The 19303-nt window shown below is 44.8% G+C and overlaps 1 protein-coding gene across 1 annotated transcript in view; it reads left to right on the top strand.

The window, feature by feature from the left end:
* Positions 1-696: 696 nt before the first annotated feature.
* The window catches only part of LOC122798319 (MFS-type transporter SLC18B1-like), a 600458-nt gene continuing 581851 nt past the window's right edge, over positions 697-19303 (top strand). Inside the window, exons 1-2 of the mRNA XM_044067153.1 lie at positions 697-840; positions 934-1035. The gene's annotated coding sequence lies outside the window, so the exon portion shown is untranslated. The remainder of the gene's footprint in view (positions 841-933; positions 1036-19303) is intronic.

Consider the following 19303-nt stretch of genomic DNA (forward strand, 5'->3'; position numbering starts at 1 on the left):
ATTTGCATCAACCTCAAAGTCATAACAATAAAGTAAGGTGACATGGGGTAATGCCACCCATATATGCAGTGCAGGCAGGTTGATCATTTGCAAAAAACATTTGTTTTAATTTGCAGGAGATGTGTTTACATGAAGCTCTATTCCCTTATGAGTACTTGTTGTTTAGTGGTTTGTATACTCAGTGGATTAGTTTTGTGCTTTGAGGGTCCAAGAAATGCATTTCAGCAAGTTGGTTCTTTTAGAACTTTTCTTTAATCTGAACCACTATCAGTGTATTTAAATGCATTGGTTCCATATCACAGGCTAACTATATCACATGCAACTTACTAACCATTTATAGTCAAAACCTTTTAAAATCTGCTCATGTCTATTAATTCGTCAGTTATACTGCTTTAAAATATACATACAATTTGAGTAACTGATAATGGCCAGGCTAAAAAATTAAAATGATGTACTTTTCGGTTTCATTTCAGTTTTTAATGTCATTTATATTAAAATTGTTAACTCCTCACTGTACATAAATTCAGGTTCAAGTTTAGATATGTTTAAAACTATATATGCATACAAAAATACATGTACAGTAAACAGAATGAACATCAAGTTAAAAACAGAGTTACACTATAATAAAAGGACAGCTTACATTTATAGGATTTTATAAGGTAACTTACTTGCTGATCTACAAATATCTGTTTATTTGTTTTAGGCTCAAAGCACTCTGGAGGTTCATTTCTTAATTTATTACGCATATCTGAAATCCTAGTTGTTTCCCTTGTGGTGTGCAGCATTGGAAGTGCTCTGGGGTTTCTGGATCCTACACTGGGGCCTTTTGTAAAAGAAGAAGTAAGCCGTATTCCAGGTACCTTATTCTGCTCTTTGTTTTCACTTAGATTGTTTCCTTTACTGATATTTTTAATTTTCTTTTTTTGTTTTCAGTATGACTTGGACTCATTTCAAACTAGCTTGGTTTTCATTGCAACTTCCCTTCCATATGGCATTTGTTCACCTTTTCTTGGATATTTTACCAACAATAGACCCGTAAGTCTCATATTTTATATGTTTGCACTATTTTCTTGGAAAAATTAATTAATTTATTTATTTAATTATCTGCTTTTGTTGACCAGAATAGTCCATCTGAGTGCAAAACTCCATTAAACGGAGGCCTGAGGAGAAAAGCTCCACAGATTACAGATATTTAAAAAGATATACAAAGAGGATTTTTTCCAATATACTTTTTATTTCTTTTCTAGCTATAATAAACAGACATTACAGCAAAAATATCAAGTAGTATCGAATACAGTAGTTTTCACAATACATGAAATATCTTACATGAACTAATGGAAAAAGAAAAAAAAAAGAAAAAGAAATATACAAACAGAAAACAAATGACTGATAAAATCACCTGTCATTGAGATTCCAGGGAATAGGGAATTCTAACCCCGGGATTCATGAAGCTTGCGCCAGGTGCAGGCATAGCGTAGGTGGAATAACGCCAAATATGGCCGTCGAGCAGTTCAGGTACGATCCATTTTCATGTGCACTACTGGTGTACGCCAGAACTGCGCAGCCCTCGGCATAGGTATGCTAATCACCCCATGCACAGTGTCGCACCATGCAAATGAAGGCATATAGCAAATCATGAAGTGGTGTAGGCATAGCATAAGCCCACGGAAATGTAAACCAAAAAACATAGTTTACATTTTCCCAAACAGAACATCGGAGCTATGGAAGCAGACCAGACTCATGTATTACAAAGTTAACATATGCCAATGACTAAATACACAGCCAATGGCATAAGAAAAGATGCACAACACCTAAAAAACAACATTTAATGTCATGTCCACAGTAACGCACAGTACAACCCCAGGGCATGTGTGCGCAAACAGGAACACAAAGAAAATATATACAAATGTCATAAAATCGCAATGTAATACAAATCAGGATTTCACCATAATATGCAATGGTAGGCATGGTACACCATAACCAAGGTGCAAGGGTTGCTAAGGGCCTGCGACAGTGTTTGGCATGGTAACTAAGAATTAGTAGTCAATGCCATGCAAATGAGGCAGGTAATACTGAATCGCAAACGTCCTGCCGGATGAAGGATGTACCATATGGTGCAGCACTATAACACCGAGGAGTGGCTCAGAGGAGATACATGACATCAGCAGAGGGGTGTGCCACCGTAGCAGTAAGCACATTGGAGCAATGCAAATGTGGCCTGGCCATTGCTAAACAAAGCTGCAGGACATGGGTGGGGAGGAAGGTATAGAATTGTTTAGCTGAGAGCACATATGGTGCATGAAAGCACATGTGTATGGGGATGATAACGTGCCCGAAACCCGGTAAGCGGATGCACGCTCCGTGAACAATAGCACAAACAGGAAGGTCAGGGGAAGAAAAGAAGGAAATGCCGAAGTAGGGTAATTGGAGTACTACTGAGCAATTAACACCAATCAACTCACGGCGGCCAATTGATGGCGGCTGACAAGTCTGCTCGCAGAATCCTGAAAAACAGGATAGGGGAGGCATTGGATTGCAAAGAAAGGAGGGGAGGCATTGGATTGCAAAGATAGGAGATCTGTCATAGCAGAGCAAAGCAAACCTACAGTAGACTGGCAATATAACACATTACACAAGATAAGCCAGGTCTAGGAAAGTACAAATGAAAGCAGACTGCTGGATGCATACCAGAAAATGGTAGGTGAAACATGCAGAAATGTAAAGGGAAGGTTAAGAGGTAATCCACGGCAGCCAAATGTAATTCAACACCAAAGGCACCACAATAGTAGTTCTGGTAGTAAAAGACATAAGATACCCTGTAGCTACTATCGTACATACACACCCTATGACATCATCAGTGTTCACAGCACAATAGTATAAAGTGTTAAAGCACCCTACATACACCTGTGTATTCCCAAACACTGCACCATAGGTGTAAACACATGGGGAACTTTTAAAATGTACATGTTGGGAGCTGCCATAGCTGTGAATCATCAGCATGTGTTAGAGACTGACGGTGTTGTGGAGGATGATGCCGACAACCACCGTAGGCCCCGGAGGAGGAGAAGAGTGTTCAGACCAAGGGTAACCTACCAGGGGCTACATGATCTGGAGATAGTAGAGCATTACAGGGTGGACAGGGACATCTTGCAGCAAATAGTGGAGCTGTGCCGGCCACGCCTGAGAACCAGAAACAACAGAGGGGGAACCCATCCCAGTGGACACGAAGGTATGCGTAAGCTTGCGAATACTAGCCACAGGTACCTTTCAAAGGCCAACTGGAGATATAATGGGGATCTCACAGGCATCAGCATCCAGGGTACTACACCAGTTTCTGGATGCGATGTTACCACATGCCAATGAGCATATATATTTCCCCCAAACTCAGGAGGAGTTGGCCAGCAATATGCGTCACTTCCACCATGTGGCACACTACCCAGAGGTACTGGGTGCGATAGACTGCACACACATACATATCAAGTCACCACCCGGTGAGCATGGTAGGCACTACATAAACCGCAAGGGATTCCACTCCATCAACTGCCAGGTTGTGTGCAATGCCCAGGGCATTATCATGGATGTGTGTGCTGGCAGCCCTGGAAGCTACCATGACTCCCATATCTGGCATGCCTCACAGCTGTATCAGGTATTTGTCAGGGGGGGCATCCCACATGGCCACCTTGTGGTGGATGCTGGCTATGCACTGGAGCCGTGGATGATGACTTCCATCAGAAATGCACACATACCCATGCAAGAATGCCATAATGAGGCACATGCACAAACCAGAATCATCATAGACCGTGTGTTTGGGATGCTGAAATAATGGTTCCGGTGCTTGGACACATCTGGTGGAGCCTTGCAGTATTCTCCAGGCACGTGTGCCCACATCTTCATAGTATGTGCCATGCTACATAATATGATCCTGCGGAAACAGCTGCAGCAGGGACATAATGGTGAAGGCCCTCATAGCCCACCACAATTGCCAAGGCCATCACAGGCACAGAGGGATTCAGACCACGAACACACTGTGCCAGCCCCAATAGGCAGATGGAGGTGTGCCCAATATGCCTACACCTTGGCAAAGAGGGAATGTATAGCACATACTCTGACAGTGTAGGCCCCTGCAGACTGACACACCTCTCCACCTGCACACACAGTAAAATGGATGGCACACAAACACGACCACCTGTAAATTGTAATGTATAGGTGGCCCACTGTGTGAATCCTACATAGGCAGCCCTCAAACACTGTACACGCAACAGCTATTAGAACACGGAATGTCAACACCTGAACAGTACATGCGCCTATCAGCATATGTTGGTGCTGTGTGTATATGTTCCCAGGTACATCGGTTGGAACATGCCTGATTGTCAGAGGCCATACACCAAATGGGGCAAACAGTGTCTGCTGTCGCCACAACATCGAGTAACCAACTGTCGCTTAGTGGAGCAGAGGCAATCGCGGAAGCACATGCGTGTAAGCACTGTTCTGCACACATTCAGCACGGATTCCCTGCTGCGTTAATGAGGGGCTCCACATAATGTAATCATGCATGTTGTGTCAAGGCATGGGGTGTACCCATGACAGGTATTCATCACCCCAGCATGCTCCACCTATGGTCATTTGAAGGTGTAGCACAGTACTGTGTGTGGCTCACTGTGATATACATACCCAATGCCGGAGCACATCCAGTAAACATCACATGGACATACCATTAACTGGACTCATCAATATGTAAACTAACTGAGTTACCCATGTGAGTGCAGTATGGAGTAACAGCCATAGTATACTCCACATTCAATACGAAATAACACGTGTACAAATCCCAGATGTCCAAGTGTTAAATGCAGTGACCATCGTGCATGTTCCTGGTCCCATGTCCTGCAAGGGATGTAACGTAATCCCGAAGGCACAAGTAATGCATGCCAGATGCAGGTCATCAGATCATGTTTAGCACACACCAGCGGGAATATGCGTTGCCCACTGCTGGTAAGCAACATTTAAATATGACTATACGGATATGCACGAAACAGGGCTAAGCTTCTCCGAATATCGTGCAGATCACGGTCAGTGATGTCCAGAACAGGTGAAACCAGCATTATTCACCCCTGTACTAATAGCGCCTGCTCTGAAGGGTAAACCAACCACTGCCAGGAGTAGAACACGCAATCATGTATACAATCACCTAACACTATTGCTAACCAAGATGCACCTACAGTAGGGTTGCCACCTCTTCAAATGACAAATGTGGGACATATGTCAGATGTTTGCAGGCCGACACATACACCCGGCCAGTACGAAAATTAGAACTTCACTGTTGGCTAGATAAAAGTTTATTCTTGTAATGTTTTAGTTACTTATTCTGTTTCTTATAACATATAGGTGGCTCAGATACAGAATAACTGTTTTATGCAACTATTACATAAACTATAGGAAATAAGTTGTCCTAAAATCTCAAGACATTTGCCATTTTTACAAATATTTTGCAGGACACAACTGCCCAAAGAGGGACTGTCACTCGCAAAGTGGGACAGGTGGTAACCCTAACCTACGGCAGGTGTGTAATGTGACAGTTTCAGACACAAATGTGCGGAGTCCTGGAAACAGTATACACCGACAAGTACACAATGAAAGGTGTAGCTTGCCTGTCACTTTCCCTGTCAGAGATATATATATATATATATATATATATATATATATATATATATATATATATATATATACACACACACACACACATATATATATATATATATATAAAATACAGATAGAAAGGGCGATAGAGTGATATATGTTGATATATACGGATTCACCGATATCTGCTAATATAACATATAATATATAATAAACGACAGTCATAACACCTTGGAGGTACAAATAAATAGGATACTGCCAACTATGAAGTGTGTCACATACCGACACGTGTAACCACGAGGCTGAAAGACCGAAAGAACACAGTACCAGAACAGTAGAACTGCGAGTAATAGTATGATGATATGAAGGGACATTTAGTTACAGCTGCCGGTGTTGCGGTCCACGTAGGTACTGTGTGCAACTGTGTTTGTGAGTGCCGTAGTCTGTGTATGTGTGTGTTGAGGGTGCCGTGTGCGTTTTCATGTGACTTTAATGTGTGTGTGTGTGTCTGCATCGTGTGTCTGTTAGTGCCAACTCAGAGGTAGATCATTACGGTAGGTGTGGGTACAGCTAGCCATAGGCATACGGTTACCACCTGTCCCACATTAAGAGGGACAGCCCCTCCCTGGGCAGGTGTGTCCTGACATAAAACATTACAACGGGCAACTGTCCGAGATTTTAGGACATTATCATGTCCCATATATTATGTAATAGTTGCATGAAATAGTTATGCCTGTATGTAAGAAACGTAAATGTTACATGCAATATGATAAGTAGCCAAAGTCCCACAACAATAGGTATGTATTGAGGATAAAAGTATGTGCTATCCTGTGTACTGACCGTGGCTATGTGTCGGCCTGTAAACACCGCTGTGTGTCCCGCAAGTGTCCAACAATGGCCATATGAAAAGGTGGCAACCCATGGCAAAGAGGTTCTGTCACCAACATAACTGCAATGACTACAAATATCTGGGACAGAAATACACGGGATAGCTGTCATTTAGAAATATCCCTTTACATATCACTGCAATTCCGGAGGTATGGAAGTATCAACCTCACCTGCATACTATATAGAAACCAATTAACAACAGCCCAATGTAAAATCCCGTAACATAAGTCTACTAACTGATAGCTCTTTAATTAGGGAAGGAGACCACACACATATAAATGGAACATGTAGAAATGCAAGCCCCACAAACCTGTATATGCTACGTACACCCACCGACATCCCCCACACTAGAAACTATAGCAATACAGACTGTAATTACAGCACAAACTTCCAGTCAGTCAATTACATCTGCAGAACCATTAACATACCTTGTGAGAGACACAATTAAAGGCGCCATGCAAAATTGTAGCCGTTGTATAATAGAACAAACAGCGATGTTACAGGTTTTGTTTGCAATAGTCCGTTATCAGACGGTTGGGATGACAGGTACACCCACATGTTGAACCACATACTCTAGCTGTCACACACAATCCACAGGGGACATGAATCCAAACTATACTTGTCTCTACACATAGCAGTTGCAATTACACACAACAAAACACAATACAGGCCGTCTCCCCAAAGGTAGGGCAAATGGGCAACGCCCAAGTGGAGAATTCAATTATACCCCACTGTTGCGGTGTAATTGGTGAATGGAGTAGCTGCACAGCTGATGTGCAAGTAATTAGTCACTCAGGAACACCAATTGGCGGCAGGAAACCACATGTTACAGGTATCGACATATATAAGGATGACTTGCCAGACATTCAAACCGTATGCTCATACCATATAACTGTTTAAACAGTGTAAGAGAGATGAAAGCCCGGAACGATAACAAGGTATGTAGAACACTCAATGTAAGTGTATGTATAGCATGTTTTGTATTAAATATGTTAGTGTATGTATAGCCTGGTTTGCATTAATTAAAAGTGTCCGCAATGCATAAAGTGGGAAAAGGTATTTATGTAGTGATGTCTTGCTGAGCATAGTAACGCTTGTAGAAATTGTGCGTCCAGCAGTGGGCCACAAGGTAAACATCACAGACACCACAAGGGATGCTACATGATGGCTTTAAACAGAACAATTCCATACCACCCACCGTCAGTGGTAGGGTATGTCCAACAAGTACGTGCCATAGCAGGGGATAGTATATGTTGATATACTGTCACAGTAGGCATGTGTATGGGCATATGACGACAATGACGTGTCTAAGGTGGTCTTGCTGTGCAAGTATGCTTTGCATTATGGGATACTATGTAAAATATGTGTAATGTATAGTATTGTAGGTAGATATGTCGGATATGCTACACAGCATAACAGGCATATCATGCATACCAAAGGTATCGTCTATTGGCATGTACAATAACAGGATACATATGGCTTGTAGTCATGGGACATTGTAATAGCATGATAGCTTATCTAAATGGAAGGGCTACCAAGTAACCATGCACAAAGGACATGTAATAGCTTCACAGGTTCATAGTGGGGTACTATGCAGTCTGGCAAGTCTATGTGTAAGCACAACTACAGTGTTCACACCAGGGGCACCTCTCTAGGGTAGTGTCCTTTGAACAGCAGAGCCATGTGTTACCTGCACCTCTGCCCAGTACAGCCACTGCAGTGATCCCTGGTGTATGTGTCTCCCATCCACCAAGTGAGGTATCACATGAACAGTGTTACTGAGTGTCCCTGCGTGATGTACATAGGAATCATGTTCCAAAGCATGGTGAGTGTCCAGTATGGGAATGTAACCCTCAAGCACATCCCACTCATCATTGCGTATGTGCACATATCCATGAGCATGTTGCTCACAGTGGCTTTTGCTTATGTTGCATATGTGGAGTATATCCATTAATATTGTTGTGGACATGGGCCCTGTCTGTTCAGCAGAGGTCACCGCTGAGTATGTAGTATGCAAATGTGTGCAGACGTGGTGTCCGTAGTTCAGCTGCATACTTTAACTGTCGGAGCTCAATAAACGTTATGGCATGTTAATGTTGTGGTATGTAAAGCTGTAGCTGTTGTGTAAGGTACACCCTAAATGGGGTGTTGTACCCATGAATGTGTGTAGAAGTCTGGAGTTCAGAGGTACAATGGGTGCCTATGTACCAGCTATACACCCAGTACAGATAAGTGTGGCCACGTAGAAGTATATCCACGCCACAGTGGCAATATAGTAATCACAGAAGTGGGTGCGACATACGTGTGTACTAAGAACACGTACAATGTGACATGTATGTATGGGACTACCACCTAAGTGATAGTCAGTGGGTGAATGGTGTAATGCAAAGGTGATGTTCATGCACCTTGTGTCATGCAGCTTGAGGCCATGATATTCATATCAGGTATCCGTCACAGTGACACCCGTATGGATGGAGTCAGTATCAGCTGGTGGATCAGTCATGGTGCTTTGTATGCAGTGGTTTGTAAAACTAGGCAGGGAAAGTCCCTCTGTGCTAGCCTGTACCTCAGGGAAGCATATACCGAACATGAGGGGCCCTATGACTGAGGACTGTGGTATGCTAAGTGTAACTGAAATGCAGTAGGTACTATGGTATGCTACCCTCATTGTGTGTGTCCTGTCCATGAGCCACGTTGCATAACTTCCTGAGACATAGGCTACGATGTGCAGGTGGATGTGTATGTTGTCAATACCAGAATGGAGAACGGTGCTGAAAGGCAATGAGAGGACAATGTAGGCTGTGTGGACCCCCAAACTGTCATCAACTACCCTGGTAACTGTATGAAAGGAGTCCACCAGGTGTAGGAGCCATGCTCTGGCCCTAACAAGTCCAACCAAGGTGGCATCAAAGGACCGGAGCCCAACAATGTCTCTGTGAATGACGTCCATGATGATGTGCCCCATAGCCGTGCAAAACAGTCCAGTCAGCTGTGTAGGGCAATTGTCCCACTTGTGCATTGTGGCGTCACCTGTGTGGAGTGTGATAACTGTTGCTGTGTGCCATTCAGGGGCCACAATGTCTGATACAAGGCTATTACTGAATATGGTGGCCTAGTGGGGAGACATGTCATTCAGAAGTTTGTGGACATCACAGCCTGGGATTTTGGAAGGTGACATGGGGCCAGTGTCTCAGGACATATAGAGTGCAGGTCAGTACTGTGTAGGTGTGACTGCAGGGACACCGCAATGTTCCTGCATGGATTGTGGCCCTGTAGAGAGTGAGAGGGTGTAATGTTAGCATTGAATCCATCTGCCAGCATGTTGCCAACATCAGCTGGTTCTGTAATGTTCCTGAGTGACTGTTGTATGTGAGAGCAGATGTGGGTATTGCCATTGACTACTGACATACCACCATAATGCCTTGTGGTACACCCCGGAATGTGTCGCAGTAATGTTTACATAGCTAGTTTTGGAGTATGTGATGAGGGATCCCCGTGGCCCTACCATGGCTGACCAGTGAGCTACCCCACCCATGGGATTGTACACCACTGTGCAACAGCCTCCACCTGTTGTTGTAAATTATGTCCATGGAACTTGACCCCCAGAGTGATGTCATGGCTCTGTGTGGAATAGCATGATCCATGCAGTCATGTACATGCTAATGAAGTGCACTGGGGTATGTTTCAGCATTTGTATGTGCATTGTCCATCTGCATGGGTGTCATGACGTTAACTACTGCTGTCATATGACGTCTGTAGTAGTTGTTGTAGTACTCATGTACTGTGTATGCCGTGAAGGGTGTGGTGCCGGGATGTGGCTACCAAGGGTGATTAGCATATGTTCAGAATCCACGAATGAGGGGATAACCTCAGGTTGGTACACCAGTCACATGTTGGTAGTGTTCATGTCAAGGATAATGTTGGTCTTGGAGGTGGTGTGTATGGGTTGATTCAGTTGAGTGGAGGTTATGACTCACGGACAGCGTTGGCCTAATGTGTTGGTACATGAGTGGCTATCCCAGTTAAGTGTGGGGTAGTGTCAGTCTGACATCAGTAGTAGCTGTCTGAGCCCTACTGTCCAGTACACCAACAAATGAGGTCTGGTAACTGTGGGGTATGTTGTTGAATCCGTAGCTTGTTACAATGTGTATAGCGGTTCTGGACACAGTTGCACGTGGAGCACCTCTGATGCATTGTGCTAAGTAACTAGCCAGGATGTGTGTACAACATAGCAGAATATGGGAACACCTCAGCCGTGGGTGTGCCGGTCCAGGTACATGCCTGAAAGTTATGGTCTGTCTAAAACCTGTCATTGCAGGTGTGCTCTGCAGAGCCGAGAGGCAGGTCCCAGTCACTGCAGAGATATTGAAGTGGTGCATTATAAGGTGTACCTTGCCTGCGTGCATCACAGAGGAAGATGTCAAGCATTGCGTCACATGACCCCATGTTTTTATTATTTTATTTATTTATTTATTTATTTATTTGCAGTTGTTTAACCAGGATAGTCCATTGGGCCCAAGGAACCCATTTTCAATGGAGTCCTGGGGAGAAAAGCTCCACATACAGATTATACAAAGATCAAGTTCCACACATAGATTACTTGATGATTACAGAGTAAACATTATACAATTTCAGGTTATAATCATGTCAAATATATTTGAATCAAAAGTAATACATGCAATAGTATTTAATGTAAAATTTTTTTAATGTAAATTTTTTTTTTTTTTTTTTTATAGGTAGTTAGATGCAGTAGGCTGATAGGTAGTTAGATGCAGTAGGCTGATAGGAAGTTATATGCAGTAGGCTAGGAGATTGTTGGGTATAAGTAGGGAAATTATATACTACAAGCAAGCTTGAAATGTCTATCTGGGATTTGTAAGAAGGGGAAGAGAAGAAGAGTGGACAGTAGGCTATGGGGGATGGGAGCAGGAGCATTGCCATGCTGATGTTAGATGACAATGAAGTTGTTTTTTAAAGTATGAGAGGCTAGTGGTAGTAATGAATGGAGGGGTAGGGAGTTCCATGAGCGAGCTAGTGAGAAGGACAGGAGGTTATGTCCTGGGGTGCGGAGGGATCTGTAAACCTCAATAAGGTTTTGATTGTTTGATCTTAGAAGTCTTTGGGTGTGGTGCATTTTAAAGGTAGTTGAGAGGGAGGGACAGAGGTATGGTTGGAATATGAGTTTATGGACATAGGTAAGCTGAGTGTAGGAAAGGTAGTTGGGGAGTTCTAGCCAGTTGAGTTTGTGAAGAGGTATACAGTGATGGTTTGATGATTTGTTGCTGGTGGCAAATCTGGCTATTTTATTGTAGCATGAGGACAGTTTGGCTTTGAGAGATGATTGTAGGTTTGTTAAAGAGGGCACCATAGAAGGAAGGAAGGAGAAATGTGGTAGAAAGAGTAAGTTTAGTAGTTGGGGTGAGGAACCGATTATGTCGGTAGAGCATGCCGAGTTTTGATGGTTTTTTTATGTTTAGTAGCAGATGGGAGTTGAAATTAAGCTTGTCATCGATTTGGACTCCTAGTAGTTTGGTTTCAGATACCAGCTCAAGAGGTGTGTTATTTTGGCTAGTGATAGAGAATAATTTCCTGTCAAAGTTATTAGTTTTAGAGGGAGTAAATATCATTAGTTTAGTTTTAGCAGCATTAAGTGCTAGATGGTTGTCTTTCATCCACTGTTCAGTGGAGGAGAAGGCATCTTGAGTAAGTTTTAAAAGGGTTGGGATGGATGAGGCTTGGGATGGATGAGGCTTGTTTTGCTTGCTAGTTCCTGTTCTGGTGGTGACTGTTATTGGAAACTGTGCAAGACAGGCAGTATAGAAGCAGCAAGAGCCTTACATGTGATCTGTACTCCCAGGGCTGACAGGTGCAGGTCATCTGTGCCAAAGCATCGTGTCATATGACCAGGTCAGTCAAAGCGGACAGATACCAGATGCCTGTGGAATGACAGCAGAAGCATAGGCAACTGTTGATGTGACACAGTCAATCATTGTACAGTGGTATCAGGTCCGGATGAAAGCATAATGCTCCCCAGGGCTTGGCCCACACCTTCAGGGCTACAAGACTGGTGAGCTATTGCATGACCCTGCACATGTAGTCTGTGGAGTTGCATCTCAGGGCAGTCACACTAACATGGAGAATGACAGTCACATCGTACCTGGTGAGGTGTGGCATGGGTGCATAGGTTATGTTGCAGAACCAGTTTCCCGACAGCAAGATGTAAGTGACTATCACCTTGTGTAGCCTTCTGAGTGGAACAGCAGTGTGACTGCCTACAGAGTCACCCATGACTGATGTGTTGTGTATGTTATAACTCCCTATTGACTGTATGTGATGGGCACACATGAGTCTGTGGGCTATAAGTTGGTGTTGTTGTGTTTGGTGATGGGGGCTGCCTTTGGTGCCTACACAGAGTATGGAGAGGTACTGCACAAGTTGTTCTCATATGTGTGGCCTGTTGTGGAGATCATGTGAGAATATGTGATGAGTGAGGTGTGTTGCGAATGTTACACATCCCCACATGACTGTCAGGTGCAGTCAGGGTTGGTGACAGCATTACCCCCAGCAGGGCTGCATATGTGCATCCCCCACAGGCTGTAGTGTCGTATGTTGGGAGGTGAGCATTGACTGTCTACATGAGACAATTGCTCTATTGCCACATGTATGACATATCCATCATATAGACAGGCAATAGCGCTGGTATGTGACAGTTGGACATGCCTGTATATACAACCATGTCTCACAGGATATGTGAGTTATGTGTGTACAACAGCTGTTGTACTGTAAGCAAACTGGAAATGTGAGGACAGTGTACCTGTGAGAAATGGTGTGGAATGGGTGCTATATTAATCAGTAGCTCATGACATGCTCACAAGTTCTGAACAAGTGCTGAGCATGAACATACAATACAGATAGGGTGTTGGATAATATCAACCCACAAGTGGTGACGACAGTCATAATTGGTGGCACCACACTATAACCCTGCTGAGTATGGTCTGCATGTCCATGAACCATTATCAGTGTAGATGTTAGCAGTACAGATGTACAAGACAGTACGGATATTTGATTACAAATACCTTTGTATGTCACAGGAGTGTTCTACCAGTGGCCTGTTGACAGACTCACAACTACAAAAGGTGCCAGAGTGACATGTGCATATCACACCAGTGCCAGCTACAGTAAAACAGGGTTAATGTGTTGTACTCCACCCTCATTGTAGCCCATACCACACAGACAAATGTCAGGCATCTGTGTATGTAAGGATGTGAATGGCCATGACCTATGAGCAATAGCTGTCTCAGTGTTGTGAACAACATACAGAATGGGTTGTGTGGGTGAGGTGTGTGACATATGTGCACACTCTGATGGATGATATCAGCATTGTCACCGCTAGGTAAACATCCCAGTACCCATTAACTACCACCTAGGCTGTGGTCAACATTATGGACACTGTGTAAGGGATGGTGCTGTGCAGTACACCTCCCTGACTTGGTGACATCTCCAGGCCCCTTAGGTAGTCATACGAGGTACCCATGTCATGGCAGGGTGCCATCCATGAGCACAGAGATCATTGGACAGGCATACACAGCACTTGGGTGACCAATATTGGATTACATATCACCTTTAAGGGGTAATGGCTATGCGTGGATGGGCGATACCAGCCTTCACAATCCTCACCTCCACTATACAGCATGCTGTCTACCTTGCATAAAGACATTTGCTACACTATGATGTTGGACATGCTACATGTCCATATCGTGATCTGAAAGACATATGTCATGGACAGCCACCGTACTAATACTAGGATCGCCACATGCTGGACAGATCCCTGTGCCATACATGTGACATACTCCCGCCATACCATGCAACCCTGTCCATCAAAGCTGCACATGTCATCCCTGTCATACATGGTGTGATGGCTGCATGGTAGATGTAGTGTCACCTGTCTGGATCAGTAATGTGGCACTGATGCACCTTGCAGTGGCATAATGGCTGTTGGATACAGCTAGGAAACCTTGCCCGTACATGCTATAGTTGATAACCATCCCTGCGAATGACATCCGACTAACCATTGTCCCATGTCTATCACATGTGCAACACAGGCGATCCGTGGCAGGATGTTGAACAGCTGTACAGTGCTGTGTAAATGTATATGGCAAAACACATGCATGTACTGGTTTCCATGCATATGTGTGCATTGTCACTGCTCAAGTCCATTAAGGCTGTGTCTGTGTTGATATGTGACATATACACAGTATCAAGGTCAACAGCATTACTGTGGACGCATCCAGGCATGTGCAGATAGGTAAGAACACCAGTGCAGGCAAACAGACATGCCCACATCAAGGCAGCATTCACATGGAGTATGAACACTGTAATGAGGTGACACACATATATGGTGATGATATCCAATGCATAACGGGTGTTACATGTGTGTGACACAAACATGTCAGTCGTGTCAGTGTCATGATGATTTGCAAAGATAACTGAGCAGATGTACTAGATGCCATAGAAATGTATGTGCAGCAGTATCTCTGTGCACCTCTGAAACTGTGGCCTGCCACCATCATTATGTCTTACAGATAATGCCTCATACACACCTTCCAGCGTACAGCCGCCAGGAGGATGATGTCCTCATCCCGTACCTCCATGAGAACCACGAGGTTTTGTTCAGCCATGTGCCACAGCATGCCCAGCAGCGGGACGACCTGTGGCAGGATCTTTGCAGGAGGGTGAATGATGTGGGTGGCCATAACCTCACCTACCAGCAGGTGCACAGACACTGCACTTACCTAATACAACATGCAAAACAGCGTGCCACTGCAATCGCCAGGGAACGAGGTGGAACAGGTGGTGGGCCACCAACCCAGCCCCCACTCACACACACTGAGGAGTTACTGGCCAGTCTGGGGATACCCTCAGAACAGCATCCACAAACACTAGCTGCCATCGTAGAGGTGGGTGTCTCCGAACCAATGAGCCTGGAGTTTCCTGGTACGTCAGTACTGCACATATGGCTACTATATCCCATTTACATGCATGTGTCACTGTACATTATGTAATGTATCAACATATGCATGGTATGTGGACACACATGCTGCATACCACAGTATGCTACCCTGTGTATGCACACATGTGCATACTGTATGCTATTGTACAGGCAAATGTGTTAACATGCACCATGCACCCTGTGGCTGTCATACAGTCATGGATAATGTTCATACTGCTGTGTCACCTCTATACAGGTACCTCTGGCATGCCGCACAGACATGAGTCCATTGCAGGTGAGACTGTCATCAGTATTAGGCATGTTAAAGCATAAATCTATTCGCCATGTGGCCAGTTAACACTTGTACACTTGACGTTCGTTCCATTCACGATATACAGGTCGCATCACCCATCATTCACACAGGCCACTCATGTGCAATATATACAAACAAAATGAAACACCGACATGAAACCACAGTATTTGTCATTACTACATGTGTGGTCAGCTGTGCATATAACAGTGGAGGTGTTCTACAATGGAGGCTTATGTACTATACATTGGAACAACACGTGTGGTACACAAACAGTACCACACAGTGAGCTGTGATATGGGCAGCCCACATGAGTCACCATTGTGTTATATGCCCCTGCAATGGGTACACACATTGTGATGTGCCATCTGACATGTCCCAGACACGTAGTGTATTGGCTGCAATAATGTCACACTATCTCATAACCCATACCCCACATACCACACATACAACCTGTTGTCTGCATAGCCCTGTGGATGGTGACATATCTGACATCTATGGGTGTATGTCATATGGGACAACACAGACATGTGTGATAGATGGCCATCACACAAATTTGTCCAACACATGTGCACACATGGCCATGGGGGATGGCCAGAGATACGTAGCCACACAGTAGATGTGATGTGTATACACCCTGCTTCACATTGTCCACACATGGTCCAATTATAGCCTTAGTTGACCGATTATACAGTTGATGTGGTACACTGGACATCCTAAAAGCCTGTGCACAGCTATTGGAGTTGTCACTGACGTCTACCATATAAGATGTGTTTAACATCACGCCTGTGTCATAGCATGACAGTAGTCACCTGTACAGCTTCTACAGACATTAACACCACATCAGGCCACAGATACAGTACATTTACCTTGCTGCTGTAGGACATCACCATTAGCTTTGCACCTTGTGTGTGTGGTACATCAATGTCATGTGGGGCATGGTGAACTGACAAGTCCGCTATGTGTGGACATGGTTGCCAGGCAGCTAAGACTCTGCAGTTGTGCAGGGGTGTCATTTGTAGGTCCTCCAGTGACCTGTCACATGACACGGCATGGTTTGGTGTGTATACACCTCAGCATCGTGGGTCACAATCCACAGTTATGTCATGGGTATGCATGCAGTTATGGCTATGCAATGTGTACATATTATGCACTGTATAGCAATATAGACAACTCATGATGCCATGCAATGGCACAGTGTCTGTACTTCACACTGTAGAGCAATGTAGACGGCTCACACTACCCTTCCATGCACATGCACATTTGCTAAACATACATTCTATCTGTAGGGCATGCAGACAACACTGCAATGTGATGCCCATTATGACACTGTACATGTGTCAGGACACCATTGTGTCAGACATGTATGCATGTTAATTCACACGTCAGCGGATTACATGTCAAGGTCACATCAGCCATGTGTACTGTTATCCTGTTCTGGTCCACATGGTGTATTACGGGGATGCATGTATACTACCATGATTGTGTGAACTGCATGGCTACTGATATGACACCTGCTTGCTGTAGTGTGCACCCCAGGGGGTATGCTTACTAATGCTAGTAATGTCTGAGCTGCATGCCGTCTGCTATATTACAGTCATGCTGCATGCCGTCTGTCAAATCACATACATGGTGTGTGTGTGTGTGTGTGTGTGTGTGTGTGTGTGTGTGTGTGTGTGTGTGTGTGTGTGTGTGTCTGTGTGTCTCTATTGTAATTTAGAGTCTTTCTTTGCATTCACAGGTGATGTAGGTGCGTTACCCTCCTGCGGTCCATCTGATGTTAGTGTCCCCACAGATACTAGCAGTGATGAACATATGCATGAGGTACAGGCAGGGTTGTCAGGGGCTGAATCTGTGCCAATGGTTGCCATCCCAGCTATGTCCCCCTCTTCCCCACACACAGTTCTCATGCCAACACATACCCCATCACCAGTGGTCATAGAGGAAGGACAGTCAGCGTCTGTTAGCGTGGAACAGGAATGTGTGGTGGCTACAGAAGGTGTGCCTCCACACCATGGTGTCAGTGTAATGTCTGAGATGTGCCACACAGGCATGTGGCTGGTGCTGCTCATAGGAGGACCTCTGGCAGACATGCACCTGCAGGACAGAGCGCAGCGGCTAGTATCACCAGACTCATGTTCCAGACTGTAATGGCAGCACAGGCACATGCTGAATGGCAGAACAGAGAAGGGCAGAGGCTGCAGAGGGCTGCTATCCATACCCTAAATGACAACATCCAGGCATTGGGAAATGCTCAATAGCAGATTGCTGATGTTCTGGACAGGCGATTGGGTGACATGGTCGGAATCCTTGACCGTGGCATGGCAGTCCTTGAGCGTGAGCTGTCTGTGCTGGAACATCTGGTAGGAGTGAGGCATAGGACACGTGGATGTAGGCCAGCTACACCACCTAGTGCAGGTCAATGTGAGCATGCCACCTCACATGCCTGCTCCCATAGTGCCGGTAGCAGTAGCAGTGCAGCTGGTGCTGCACTGTCCACACCAGGACACAGCAGGCCATGTGGATGTGGCCCTGGACATTCCTAGTGGGGACACAGTTCCAGTGGACATGTGTGTCAGACAGTAGCCAATCTGTACCTCCTCCTGGTAATGCCCGTGTAACCCCTGGCAGGCACAGGTCACATGGCCATGGCCGGACACAGTGAGCTGTACAACCTGGTCTGTACAATCTGGAGCTGTCAATAATACCCCTGTGTAGGCCTCACAAAAGGCAGGACTGGGTGCACACATACACGCACACAGAAAACACATCTGTACCACAACACCCACATGCATACTGAACAGACATGTCCAATCATATCACCGGCCCTTACCCACAAACACATGATGTCACCCATTGGTGCAGCCTATGCCCCTGGCAAACATTATAACTCTGTGCATATGATGAAGCCTGTGCCGCATCCCTGTCATCCACACCATCGGTGCAGGGACATGCTCAAATGGTCTGATGCATAGGGTGAACAGAATAGTGAGAAGTGTATATTACATTAGTTGTGTACGACTAGTGAGGGAAGTGTATATTACATTAGTTGTGTAAGAATAGTGAGAGACATGTATATTACATTAGTTGTGTACTGTTGACATGCACCAGACATACTATGTAGTACAGGTGTAGCTTGCATTGTGATATGTTCACAGTATCTGTCTCGGTAACAACAGTAACAGCATGTTGGTAATGAGGCCCTGGTTCCATCCTTATGGTCTACTTGAATGTGCCTACAAGTAGCAGTGTTTGCAGTCTCCCATGTGTAACTGTGGAGTACTCACAGGCACGTATGGCAATATCAGCATGCTATACGTAGCCTCAACCGGACTGCTGGAAAGCCTAACATACCACAGATGTCCACACATATACTGATCCAGCAGCATGTGTGCAGTTTAATGGGCTACAGTGGCTAGAGACGTGACATCCATACCAGGTCACATCACAGGTATGTTGACATGGTGCAGGGGTTGTACACA

The sequence above is a fragment of the Protopterus annectens genome, chromosome 3.part1, assembly GCF_019279795.1.
Source record: "Protopterus annectens isolate FY-2018-M chromosome 3.part1, PAN1.0, whole genome shotgun sequence".
NCBI classification, from domain to species: Eukaryota; Metazoa; Chordata; order Ceratodontiformes; family Protopteridae; genus Protopterus; species Protopterus annectens.